General features: G+C 39.9%; 1 protein-coding gene across 18 annotated transcripts in view; it reads right to left on the bottom strand.

Annotated features, from left to right (window-relative positions):
* The window catches only part of PRRG1 (proline rich and Gla domain 1), a 466,522-nt gene that overhangs the window by 203,887 nt on the left and 249,882 nt on the right, over positions 1-12,753 (bottom strand). Inside the window, exon 4 of one of the 18 annotated variants that reach the window (XM_055565366.1) lies at positions 11,112-11,187. The exons of the other annotated variants lie outside the window; for them this stretch is intronic. The gene's annotated coding sequence lies outside the window, so the exon portion shown is untranslated. The remainder of the gene's footprint in view (positions 1-11,111; positions 11,188-12,753) is intronic. 18 annotated transcript variants of the gene reach the window in all.

The following is a 12,753-nucleotide window of genomic DNA, read 5'->3' as shown; positions in this document are numbered from 1 at the left end:
GATCTCCTTCATAATGGACTGGTTGGATCTCCTTGCAGTCCAAGGGATTCTCAAGAGTCTTCTCCAACACCACAGTTCAAAAGCATCAATTCTTCTGCACTCAGCTTTCTTCACAGTCCAACTCTCACATCCATACATGACCACTGGAAAAACCATAGCCTTGACTAGACGGACCTTTGTGGGCAAAGTAATGTCTTTGCTTTTCAATATGCTATCTAGGTTGGTCATAACTTTCCTTCCAAGGAGTAAGCGTCTTTTAATTTCATGGCTGCAGTCACCATCTGCAGTGATTTTGGAGCCCAGAAAAATAAAGTCTGACACTGTTTCCACTGTTTCCCCATCTGCTTCCCATGAAGTGATGGGACCAGATGCCATGATCTTAGTTTTCTGAATGTTGAGCTTTAAGCCAACTTTTTCACTCTCCTCTTTCACTTTCATCAAGAGGCTTTTTAGTTCCTCTTCACTTTCTGCCATAAGGGTGGTGTCATCTGCATATCTGAGGTTATTGATATTTCTCCCAGCAATCTTGATTCCAGCTTGTGCTTCCTCCAGCCCAGCGTTTCTCATGATGTACTCTGCATATAAGTTAAATAAGCAGGATGACAATATACAGCCTTGACATGCTCCTTTCCCTATCTGGAACCAGTCTGTTGTTCCATGTCCAGTTCTGACTGTTGTTTCCTGACCTGCATACAGGTTTCTCAAGAGGCAGGTCAGGTGGTCAGGTATTCCCATCTCTTTCAGAATTTTCCACAGTTTATTGTGATCCACACAGTCAAAGGCTTTGGATAGTCAATAAAGCAGATGTTTTTCTGGAACTCTTTTGCTTTTTTGATGATCCAGCAGATGTTGGCAATTTGATCTCTGGTTCCTCTGCCTTTTCTAAAACCAGCTTGAACGTCTGGAAGTTCACGGTTCACATATTGCTGAAGCCTGGCTTGGAGAATTTTGAGCATTACTTTACTAGCATGTGAGATGAGTGCAATTGTGCAGTATTTTGAGCATTCTTTGGCATTGCCTTTCTTTGGGATTGGAATGAAAACTAACCTTTTCCAGTCCTGTGGCCACTGCTGAGTTTTCCAAATTTGCTGGCATATTGAGTGCAGCACTTTCACAGCATCATCTTTCAGAATTTGAAATAGCTCAACTGGAATTCCATCACCTCCACTAGCTTTGTTCGTAGTGATGCTTTCTAAGGCCCATTTGACTTCACATTCCAGGATGTCTGGCTCTAGGTGAGTGATCACACCATCATGATTATCTTGGTTGTGAAGATCTTTTTTGTATAGTTCTTCTGTGTATACTTGCCACCTCTTCTTAATATCTTCTGCTTATGTTAGGTCCATACCATTTCTGTCCTTTATCAAGCCCATCTTTGCATGAAATGTTCCCTTGGTATCTCTAATTTTCTTGAAGAGATCTCTAGTATTTCCCATTCTGTTGTTTTCCTCTATTTCTTTGCACTGATCACTGAGGAAGTCTTTATCTCTTCTTGCTATTCTTTGGAACTCTGCATTCAGATGTTTATATCTTTCCTTTTCTCCTTTGCTTTTCACTTCTCTTCTTTTCACAGCTATTTGTAAGGCCTCCCCAGACAGCCATTTTGCTTTTTTGCATTTCTTTTCCATGGGGATGGTCTTGATCCCTGTCTCCTGTACAATGTCACGAACCTCCATCCATAGTTCATCAGGCACTCCAAAATCAGATTGATTATATTCTTTGCAGCCAAAGATGGAGATGCTCTATACAGTCAGCAAAAACAAGACTGGGAGCTGACTGTTGCTTGGATCATGAACTCCTTATTGCCAAATTCAGACTTAAATTGAAGAAAGTAGGGAAAACCACTAGACCATTAGGTATGACCTAAATCAAATCCCTTATGATTATGCAACTGTTTACAGTTCCCAAACATTCTCTGCTGTTCTTCCCTGACACCTTTGTGCTGGAATGCCCACTCCTGACCCCCTTTAGCTTCCCTTCATCTTGGCCGTCTCCTCACCTTCATGTGACACTCATACAAAGATGTAAGGAAGAAACATGGAATAAAGATGTTCTGAGACTGTAAAGATTGAAAATCACCAGCCCCGGGCCTAGTCATCATGCCATTTATAAAGCGAAATTGACAGGAACATGATTGCCTGCTAGTTTAATTCTGTGGTGTAAACGAAACTTCATTGAAGACATTAACAATCTTGCATAATCACTTAAGGAAATGAAAAGGAGCAAGAGAAAACTCAAATTTCAGCTGCATCATGTGTGGTTGCCCAACAAAAGGTACTGAGTAGGTACTGAGATTCACGGAATCCCCTGTTGTCATGTGACATGTTCCAACAACTTTAATTAACTTTACAAATCAAGTTAGCATCTACCCTCTTCTTAGACTTGGGAACAAACTAATGAATATGATGTGCAGGTAGCGGAATGAAAATGTATTTTTGTCTCTCATAAAGGCTCCTTTTTCATTGCTAGGGTCATATCTTGAGATTCAGGGCAAGTCTGAGTTCATTTAGTGCAGAGAAAATATGTCAGGATTTGGATATTATAGATTTAAATCATAAAACAAAAGTACCTTGAGTCTCGGTATTAATATAAGCTTGCAGTGATACATAGAGGAGACATTTCCAATACCCAAGAGGTCTTGATCAAATAAAATTAGGACTCAATCATTGGTGCTGATATGGGAGACATATGCAGAACAGAAGTGTTCAAGACTTTGACATCTCCCTAAGATGGCAGAGGAATAGGACGGGGAGAACACTTTCTCCCCCACAAATTCATCAAAAGAACACCTGAACGCTGAGTAAATTCCACAAAACAACTTCTGAATGCCGGCAGAGGACATCAGGCACCCAGAAAAGCGGCCCATTGTCTTCAAAAGGAGGTAGGAAAAAATATAAAAGATAAAAAGAGAGACAAAAGAGGTAGGGACAGAGCTCTGTCATGGGAACGGAGTCTTAAAAATGAGAGGTTTCCAAACACCAGGAAACACCCTCACTGCCGGGTCTGTGACGAGCCTTGGAACCACAGAGGGCAACATAACCAGGAGGAAAAATAAATAAATAATTAAAACCCACAGATTACGTGCCCAACAGTAACTCCCCCAGCAGAGAAGCAGTGCAGACGCTTGCACCTGCCACTAGCAAGCGGGGGCTGGGCAGGGAGGCACGGGATGCATTGCTTAGAGTAAGGACCGCCTGAATGCCCCAAGGGCAATCTGAGGGAAATGACTTGAGATAGCAAACCAGACTGTGGGAGAGCTACCTCGTGAAAAGCCCTAACCTAAGACACCTTCAGGCCTGCTCACAGATGAAGGACTGAGCAGAGCTAGCCGGCTGTGGACTGGCCCATCCCCCTCCAGAGACAGGCAGGCAAGGGCAGCCAGAGCCAGAAGGGGGCAATTGTGGCCCCAGAGAGGCATTATCTACCAAACTGCAAGCAGGCTTCATTGCTAACCAAGACTTCTTGGGAATCTGGATGGTAAACATCCGCCTGAGAAGGTGCGCCGGTTGTACACCCAGAAAACTGAGCGGCAGGGACAGGGGAGGTGATAAGTCGCAGCGACCGCACTCACCAAACTACTGGTCACCCGAGCTGCTCAGACCTGGGAAGGGCACAAAACGCAGGCCCAACCGAGTCTGCGCCTTTGAGGACTACCTGAGTACTTGAACCTAAGCGGCTTAGACCTGGTAAGTGCATACAACCCAGGGCCAGCCTCAGAGAGTTCCCGGCAGAGCAACCTAGAGCCTAAGCAATGTAGACAGGGAAAGAAAACACACCATGAGTGGGGGCAAACCCAGTGTGGCCAAGATACTGCGAGCACACGCCAGTGTTATCTGTTTGCAGCGTACCTCTCTCCCCACAGCACGACTGAACCAGTGAGCCTAGAAAGGTGTCCACCACTGCCCCCTTGCGTCAGGGCAGAAATTAGACACTGAAGAGACCAGCAAACAGAAGAAGCTAAAACAGAGGGAACCACCTTGGAAGTGACAGGTGCAATAGATTAAAACCCTGTAGTTAGCACCAGCTACATAGGAAGGGGCCTATATATCTTGAGACACATAAGCCGGATCAAGGAACTATCCGAAAATGAACTGACCCCACACTCCCCACAACAACACTAGAGAAAGTCCTAGATATAATTGTACTATTTTTACTATCATTCTTTAATTTTAATTTTTTTAATTTTTAAGTCCTCTATTACTCCTTTAATTTTCATTTTTATAACTTACTATTACTTTGGCAAAAAAAAGAGAGACCCTATTTTTTAAAGCAAACTTCATATATATATATTTTATAATTTTTGTGACTTTGTCTTTTTTTTTCTTTAATATTGAATTTTTGAAAATCCAACCTCTACTCTAGATTTTTAATCTTTGCTTTTTGGTATTTGTTATCAATTTTGTACCTTTAAGAACCCAATCTTCAGTACCCATTTTTACTTGGGAGTGAGATTACTGGCTTGACTGCTCTCTCCTCTCTTTGGACTCTCCTTTTTCTCCACCAGGTCGCCTCTATCTCCTCCCTCCCCCTTCTCTTCTCTACCCAACTCTGTGAATCTCTTTGTGTGTTCCGGATGGTGGAGAACACTTAGGGAACTGATTACTGGCTGGATCTGTCTCTCTCCTTTTGATTCACCCCTTTATCCTCCTGGCCACCTCTGTCTCCTTCCTCCCTCTTCTCTTCTCTGTATAATTCCATGAACATCTCTGAGTGGTCCAGACTGTGGAGCACACATAAGGAAGTGCTTGCTCTCTCCTCTTTTGATTCCACCTCATCTCATCCTGGTCACCTCTATCTCCCTCCTCCCTCTTCTCATCTCCATGCAACTCTGTGAACCTCTCTGGGTGTCCCTCACTGTGGAGAAACTTTTCATCTTTAACCTAGATGTTTTATCAACGGTGCTGTATAGATGGAGAAGTCTTGAGGCTACTGTAAAAATAAAACAGAAAACCAGAAGTAGGAGGCTTAAGTCCAAATCCTGAGAACACAAGAGAACTCCTGACTCTAGGTAACATGAATCAATAGGAGCTCATGAAATACCTACACTGGAACCAAGCACCACCCAAGGCCCAACAAGTTCCAGAGCAAGGCATACCACACAAATTCTCCAGCAACACAGGACATAGCCCTGAGCTTCAATATACAGGCTGCCCATAGTCACTCCAAACCCACTGACATCTCACAACTCATTACTGGACACTTCATTGCACTCCAGAGAGAAGAAATCCAGCTCCACCCACCAGAACACCGACCCAAGCTTCCCTAAACAGGAAACCTTGACAAGCCACCCATACAACCCCACCCACAGCAAGGAAACTCCACAATAAAGAGAACTCCACAAACTGCCAGAATACATAAAGGCCACCCCAAACACAGCAATATAAACAAGATGAAGAGACAAAGGAATACCCAGCAGGTAAAGGAACAGAATAAATGCCCACCAAACCAAACAAAAGAGGAAGAGATAGGGAATCTACCTGATAAAGAATTCCGGATAATGATAGTGAAAATGATATAAAATCTTGAAAACAAAATGGAATCACAGATAAATAGCCTGGAGACAAGGATTGAGAAGATGCAAGAAAGGTTTAACAAAGACCTAGAAGAAATAAAAAAGAGTCAATATATAATGAATAATGCAATAAGTGAGCTCAAAAACACTCTGGAGGGAACAAATAGTAGAATAATGCAGGCAGAAGATAGGATTAGTGAGGTAGAAGATAGAATGGTAGAAATAAATGAAACAGAGAGGAAAAAAGACAAACGAATTAAAAGAAATGAGGACAATCTCAGAGACCTCTGGGACAATGTTAAATCCCCCAACATTCGAATCATAGGAATCCCAGGAGAAGAAGACAAAAAGAAAGACCATGAGAAAATACTTAAGGAGATAATAGTTGAAAACTTTCCCAAAATGGGGAAGGAAATAATCACCCAAGTCCAAGAAACCCAGCGAGTCCCAAACAGGATAAACCCAAGGCGAAACACCCCAAGACACATATTAATCAAATTAACAAAGATCAAACACAAACAACAAATATTAAAAGCAGCAAGGGAAAAACAACAAATAATACACAAGGGGATTCCCATAAGGATAACAGCTGATCTTTCAATAGAAACTCTTCAGGCCAGGAGGGAATGGCAGGACATACTTAAAGTGATGAAAGAAAATAACCTACAGCCCAGAAGACTGTACCCAGCAAGAATCTTATTCAAATATGAAGGAGAAATCAAAAGCTTTACAGACAAGCAAAACCTGAGAGAATTCAGCACCACCAAACCAGCTCTCCAACAAATGCTAAAAGATCTTCTCTAGACAGGAAACACAGAAAGAGAATATAAACTCGAACCCAAAACAACAAAGAAAATGGCAACGGGATCATACTTATCAATAATTACCTTAAATGTAAATGGGTTGAATGCCCCAACCAACAAAGACTGGCTGAATGGATACAAAAACAAGACCCCTATATATATTGTCTACAAGAGACCCACCTTGAAACAAGGGACACATACATATTGAAAGTGAATGGCTGGAAAAAGATGTTCCACGCAAATAGAGACCAAAAGAAAGCAGGAGTAGCAATACTCATATCAGATAAAATAGACTTTAAAACAAAGGCGGTGAAAAGAGACAAAGAAGGACACTACATAATGATCAAAGGATCAGTCCAAGAAGAAGATATAACAATTATAAATATATATGCACCCAACATAGGAGTACCACAATATGTAAGACAAATGCTAACAAGTATGAAAGGGGAAATTAACAATAACACAATAATAATGGGAGACTTTAAATACCCCAATCACACCTATGGATAAATCAACTAAACAGAAAATTAACAAGGAAACACAAACTTTAAATGATACAATAGGCCAGTTAGATCTAATTGATATCTATAGGACAATTCACCCCAATACAATGAATTTCACCTTTTTCTCAAGCACAAACCGAACCTTCTCCAGGATAGATCACATCCTGGGCCATAGATCTAGCCTTGGTAAATTTAAAAAAATTGTAATCATTCCAAGCATCTTTTCTGACCACAATGCAGATTAGATCTCTTACACGAGAAAAACTATTAAAAACTCCAACATATGGAGGCTGAACAACACGCTGCTGAATAACCAACAAATCACAGAAGAAATCAAAAAAGAAATCAAAATATGCATAGAAACGAATGAAAATGAAAACACAACAATCTCAATCCTGTGGGACACTGTAAAAGCAGTGCTAAGGGGAAGGTTCATAGCAATACAGGCATACCTCGAGAAACAAGAAAAAAGTCAAATAAATAACCTAACTCTACACCTAAAGCAAGTAGAAAAGGAAGAAATGAAGAACCCCAGGGTTAGTAGAAGGAAAGAAATCTTAGAAATTAGGGCAGAAATAAATGCAAAAGAAACAAAAGAGACCATAGCAAAAACCAACAAAGCCAAAAGCTGGTTCTTTGAGAGGATAAATAAAATTGACAAACCATTAGCCAGACTCATCAAGAAACAAAGGGAGAAAAATTAAATCAATAAAATTAGAAATGAAAATGGATAGATCACAACAGACAACACAGAAATACCAAGGATCATAAGAGACTACTATCAGCAATTATATGCCAATAAAAATGGACAACTTGGAAGAAATGGACAAATTCTTAGAAAAGTACAACTTTCCAAAACTGAACCAGGAAGAAATAGAAAATCTTAACAGACCCATCACAAGCACAGAAATTGAAACTGTAATCAGAAATCTCCCAACAAGCAAAAGCACAGGATCAGATGGCTTCACAGCTGAATTCTACCAAAAATTTAGAGAAGAGCTAACACCTATCCTACTCAAAATCTTCCAGAAAATTGCAGAGGATGGTAAACTTCCAAACTCATTCTATGAGGCCACCATCACCCTAATACCAAAACCTGACAAAGATGCCACAAAAAAAGGAAACTACAGGCCAATATCACTAATGAACATAGATGCAAAAATCCTTAACAAAATTCTAGCAATCAGAATCCAACAACACGTTAAAAAGATCATACATCATGACCAAGTGGGCTTTATCCCAGGGATGCAAGGATTCTTCAATATCCGCAAATGAATCAATGTAATACACCATTAACAAATTGAAAAATAAAAGGCATATGATTATCTCAATAGATGCAGAGAAAGCCTTTGACAAAATTCAACATCCATTTATGATAAAAACCCTCCAGAAAGCAGGAATAGAAGGAACATACCTCAACATAATAAAAGCTATATATGACAAACCCACAGCAAACACTATCCTCAATGGTGAAAAATTGAAAGCATTTCCCCTAAAGTCAGGAACAAGACAAGGGTGCCCACTCTCACCACTACTATTCAACATAGTTTTGGAAGTTTTGGCCACAGCAATCAGAGCAGAAAAAGAAATAAAAGGAATCCAAACTGGAAAAGAAGAAGTAAAGCTCTCACTGTTTGCAGATGACATGATCCTCTACATAGAAAACCCTAAAGGCTCCACCAGAAAATTACAAGAGCTAACCAATGAATATAGTAAAGTTACAGGATATAAAATCAACACACGGAAATCCCTTGCATTCCTATACACTAACAATGAGAAAATAGAAAGAGAAATTAAGGAAACAATTCCATTTACCATTGCAACGAAAAGAATAAAATACTTAGGAATATATCTACCTAAAGAAACAAAAGACAAATATATAGAAAACTATAAAACACTGGTGAAAGAAATCAGAGCAGATGCTAATAGATGGAGAAATATACCATGTTCATGGATCAGAACAATCAATACAGTGAAAATGAGTATACTACTCAAAGCAATCTATAGATTCAATGCAATCCCTATCAACCTACCAACGGTATTTTTCACAGAGCTAGAACAAATAATTTCACAATTTGTATGGAAATACAAAAAACCTCAAATAGCCAAAGCAATCTTGAGAAAGAAGAATGGAACTGGAGGAATCAACCTGCCTGAATTCAGGCTCTACTACAAAGCCACAGTCATCAAGACAGTATGGTACTGGCACAAAGACAGAAATATAGATCAATGGAACAAAATAGAGAGCCCAGAGATAAATCCACACACCTATGGACACCTTATCTTTGACAAAGGAGGCAAGAATAGACAATGGAGAAAAGACAATCTCTTTAACAAGTGGTGCTGGGAAAACTGGTCAACCACTTGTAAAAGAATGAAACTAGAACAGTTTCTAACACCATACACAAAAATAAACTCAAAATGGATTAAAGATCTAAACGTAAGACCAGAAACTACAAAACTCCTAGAGGAGAACATAGGCAAAACACTCTCTGACATAAATCACAGCAGGATCCTCTGTGACCCACCTCCCAGAATATTGGAACTAAAAGCAAAAATAAACAAATGGGACCTAGTTAAACTTAAAAGCTTCTGCACAACAAAGAAACTATAAGCAAGGTGAAAAGACAGCCTTCAGAATGGAAGAAAATGATAGCAAATGAAGCAACTGACAAAGAATTAGTCTCAAAAATATACAAGCAACTCCTGCAGCTCAATTCCAGAAAAATAAATGACCCAATCAAAAAATGGGCCAAAGAACTAAACAGACATTTCTCCAAAGAAGACATACAGATGGCTAACACACAAATGAAAAGACGCTCAACATCACTCATTACCAGAGAAATGCAAATCAAAACCACAATGAGGTACCATTTCATGCTAGTCAGAATGGCTGCTATCCAAAAGTTTACAAGCAATAAATGCTGGAGAGGGTGTGGAAAAAAGGGAACCCTCTTACACTGTTGGTGGGAATGCAAACTAGTACAGCCACTATGGAGAACAGTGTGGAGATTCCTTAAAAAACTGGAAATAGAACTGCCATATGACCCAGCAATCCCACTGCTGGGCATACACACCGAGGAAACCAGAATTGAAAGAGACATGTGTACCCCGATGTTCATTGCAGCACTATTTATAATAGCCAGGACATGGAAGCAACCTAGATGTCCATCAGCAGACGAATGGATAAGAAAGCTGTGGTACATATACACAATGGAGTATTACTCTGCCATTATAAAGAATACATTTGAATCGGTTCTAATGAGGTGGATGAAACTGGAGCCTATTATACAGAGTGAAGTAAGCCAGAAAGAAAAACATCAATACAGTATGCTGCTGCTGCTGCTAAGTCGCTTCAGTTGTGTCCGACTCTGTGCGACCCCATAGACGGCAGCCCACCAGGCTCCCCTGTCCCTGGGATTCTCCAGGCAAGAACACTGGAGTGGGTTGCCATTTCCTTCTCCAATGCATGAAAGTGAAAAGTGAAAGGGAAGTCGCTCAGTCGTGTCCAACGCTCAGCAACCCCATGGACTGCAGCCTTCCAGGCTCCTCTGTCCCTGGGATTTTCCAGGCAAGAGTACTGGAGTGGGCTGCCATTGCCAATACAGTATACTAACACATATATTTGGAATTTAGAAAGATGGTAATGATAACCCTGTATGCGAGACAGCAAAAGAGACACAGATGTATAGAACAGTCTTTTGGACTCTGTGGGAGAGGGCGAGGGTGGGATGATTTGGGAGAATGGCATTGAAACATGTATAATATCATATGTGAAACGAATCACCAGTCCAGGTTTGATGCATGATACAGGATCTTGGGGCTGGTGCACTGGGATGACCCAGAGGGATGGGATGGGGAAGGAGGTGGGAGGGGGGTTCAGGATGGGGAACATGTGTACACCCATGGTGGATTCATGTTGATGTATGGCAAAACCAATACAATATTGTAAAGTAATCAGCCTCCAATTAAAATAAATTAATATTAAAAAAATAAAAATATCTTTATTATCATAAGTATTTGTTTAAAGTTTCACTCACCGAACAGAGTTGAAACTTGAGGGCACAGCAATCACTGCTTACTGATCATTTTATTTCTAGCCTGTGGTATACTGTATGAATGTTAGGTGAACACCAAAACTCATGTTGAATGCATTAATCAGTAAGAAATAAATAAATGTTATGAGGCCTAAAAAAAAAAAGACTTTGACATCTCTCTAATGTCACTAAGTTATCACAGCTTATCAGAGATACTATCAGAAAAATTCAGGGTCTGGGTTAGCTTTTGCCTCACCTTTGTGGCACACGCCAAGGATCAAAAAATGGAAACCAGAAGAATAACCACCACAAAGAGCAGTTGTATGCTACAGCTGGGGAAAAACAAAACAAAACAAAACATCAGCCTTATTTCAATTTGTTTATTCACTCATTCCACAATATTTACTGAATATCATGTGCAACAATTTGGAGAAAAGTCATGCTAAAGAGAGTGATAACATATCCCTGAGATGCTTCTAAATGAACTAGTCTCTCTTTTTCAAGGACATTTGTGGAGAGGTGTAGTGAATAAGAAGACATAACAGAATCAAGTTGCATATCCAGTCAGGAATGGAGGGTATCCAAGTCCCTCTCCTTTGTTCTCATGTAAAGGAAAGTTACAGCCACAGAATAAAGGACACAAAATACACATAGATAGGTATGATGACCATACATCTGAAGATTTGGGACAATCTCAATTTTAACATCCTTTTCCCTTGTCTCAAAAAGCATACATGTCAAACTGTATGGCCCAATTATGACTTGGGAAATACAGCTAGCTTGACAGATACACAGAGAGGGCATCTAATGACTTGCCAGTCCTGTCAGGAGAAGAACAAAAGAGAGCAAATCAAAGGCTCCCTAAGAAGCACTGAATTTGAAGGTCATGAAGGCAAAGATATGGATGGCTTTGAATACAGAAGACAGAGCAAAGGGACCTGGACAAGTTGCTCTCCAGAGTGGAGCTCCTTAGAAACATTTCCTTGGTATTCAGAAAGAGGATAAAATTTAAAAATAAAATTAAAAAGAAACTAGAAAGGCAAGGAGAATGAAGGAAGCACCTCCTGAACTTTTCTTGAAGGTCAAGATAATTTGATAATTTATGAAGAGACTCGCATTAACTCCACATTCCCCATTTTGGAGCTCTAGTAAGCTCTGGGATAATTTTTCCTTTCTTTCAGAGAATAAACTACACTAGTCTTGGGAGATGGTCATAGATATGTTTTAGTGTAATATTGGTACTGCTGAAACACAAGTAGATAAGTTGGTTTATACAGAGAAATCGAATTATTATAAGGATTTTTTCAAGGTTAGCTATACTCTGGGAATACACCAACACATTGACTAGGTTGGGGGATGGACCACAAATAATGTTTCTAAAGACCAACTCTTCTTCATTCTCTTGGTCTACAGACCAGCTCTTCTACATTCTACATTCTTCGTAGCTTGTTCCAAGTCAGAAAATCTGGATTTGAACCTGGTTCTGCTATTTGTTGAATGTTAGATGTGAGACACAACATTTTAAGCCTGAGATTCCTCACTCAAGAAAGGAAACAAGTCCTGCCTTGAAGAGATTTCAGACAGATTAAATAACCTAAAATACATTAAAGTGCTCAGAACATGATAAAATGATACATAAGTGATAGTTATCAGTAGTCTTTACCAACTCTTTCTGGCCTGTTGGCCGTGGTACAGGAGAGAGTGTTCTAAAAGCAAACAAGGAAGACCCCTGGTCAATGAGCTAAAAAATATATTACACTATGGTAGGAGAACTGACTCTCAATTATCATATACTACAAATTTGTGTTATATCTGGGTAACACCAAATTCTATTTAAATGCTAATATCAACTGCTTCTATTTAACTCTGAGTCCTCTAATAAAGATTTTATTTTTATT

This window comes from Bubalus kerabau, chromosome X (genome assembly GCF_029407905.1).
Source record: "Bubalus kerabau isolate K-KA32 ecotype Philippines breed swamp buffalo chromosome X, PCC_UOA_SB_1v2, whole genome shotgun sequence".
NCBI lineage: Eukaryota > Metazoa > Chordata > Mammalia > Artiodactyla > Bovidae > Bubalus > Bubalus kerabau.
This window is presented reverse-complemented; position numbering and strand designations above follow the sequence as displayed.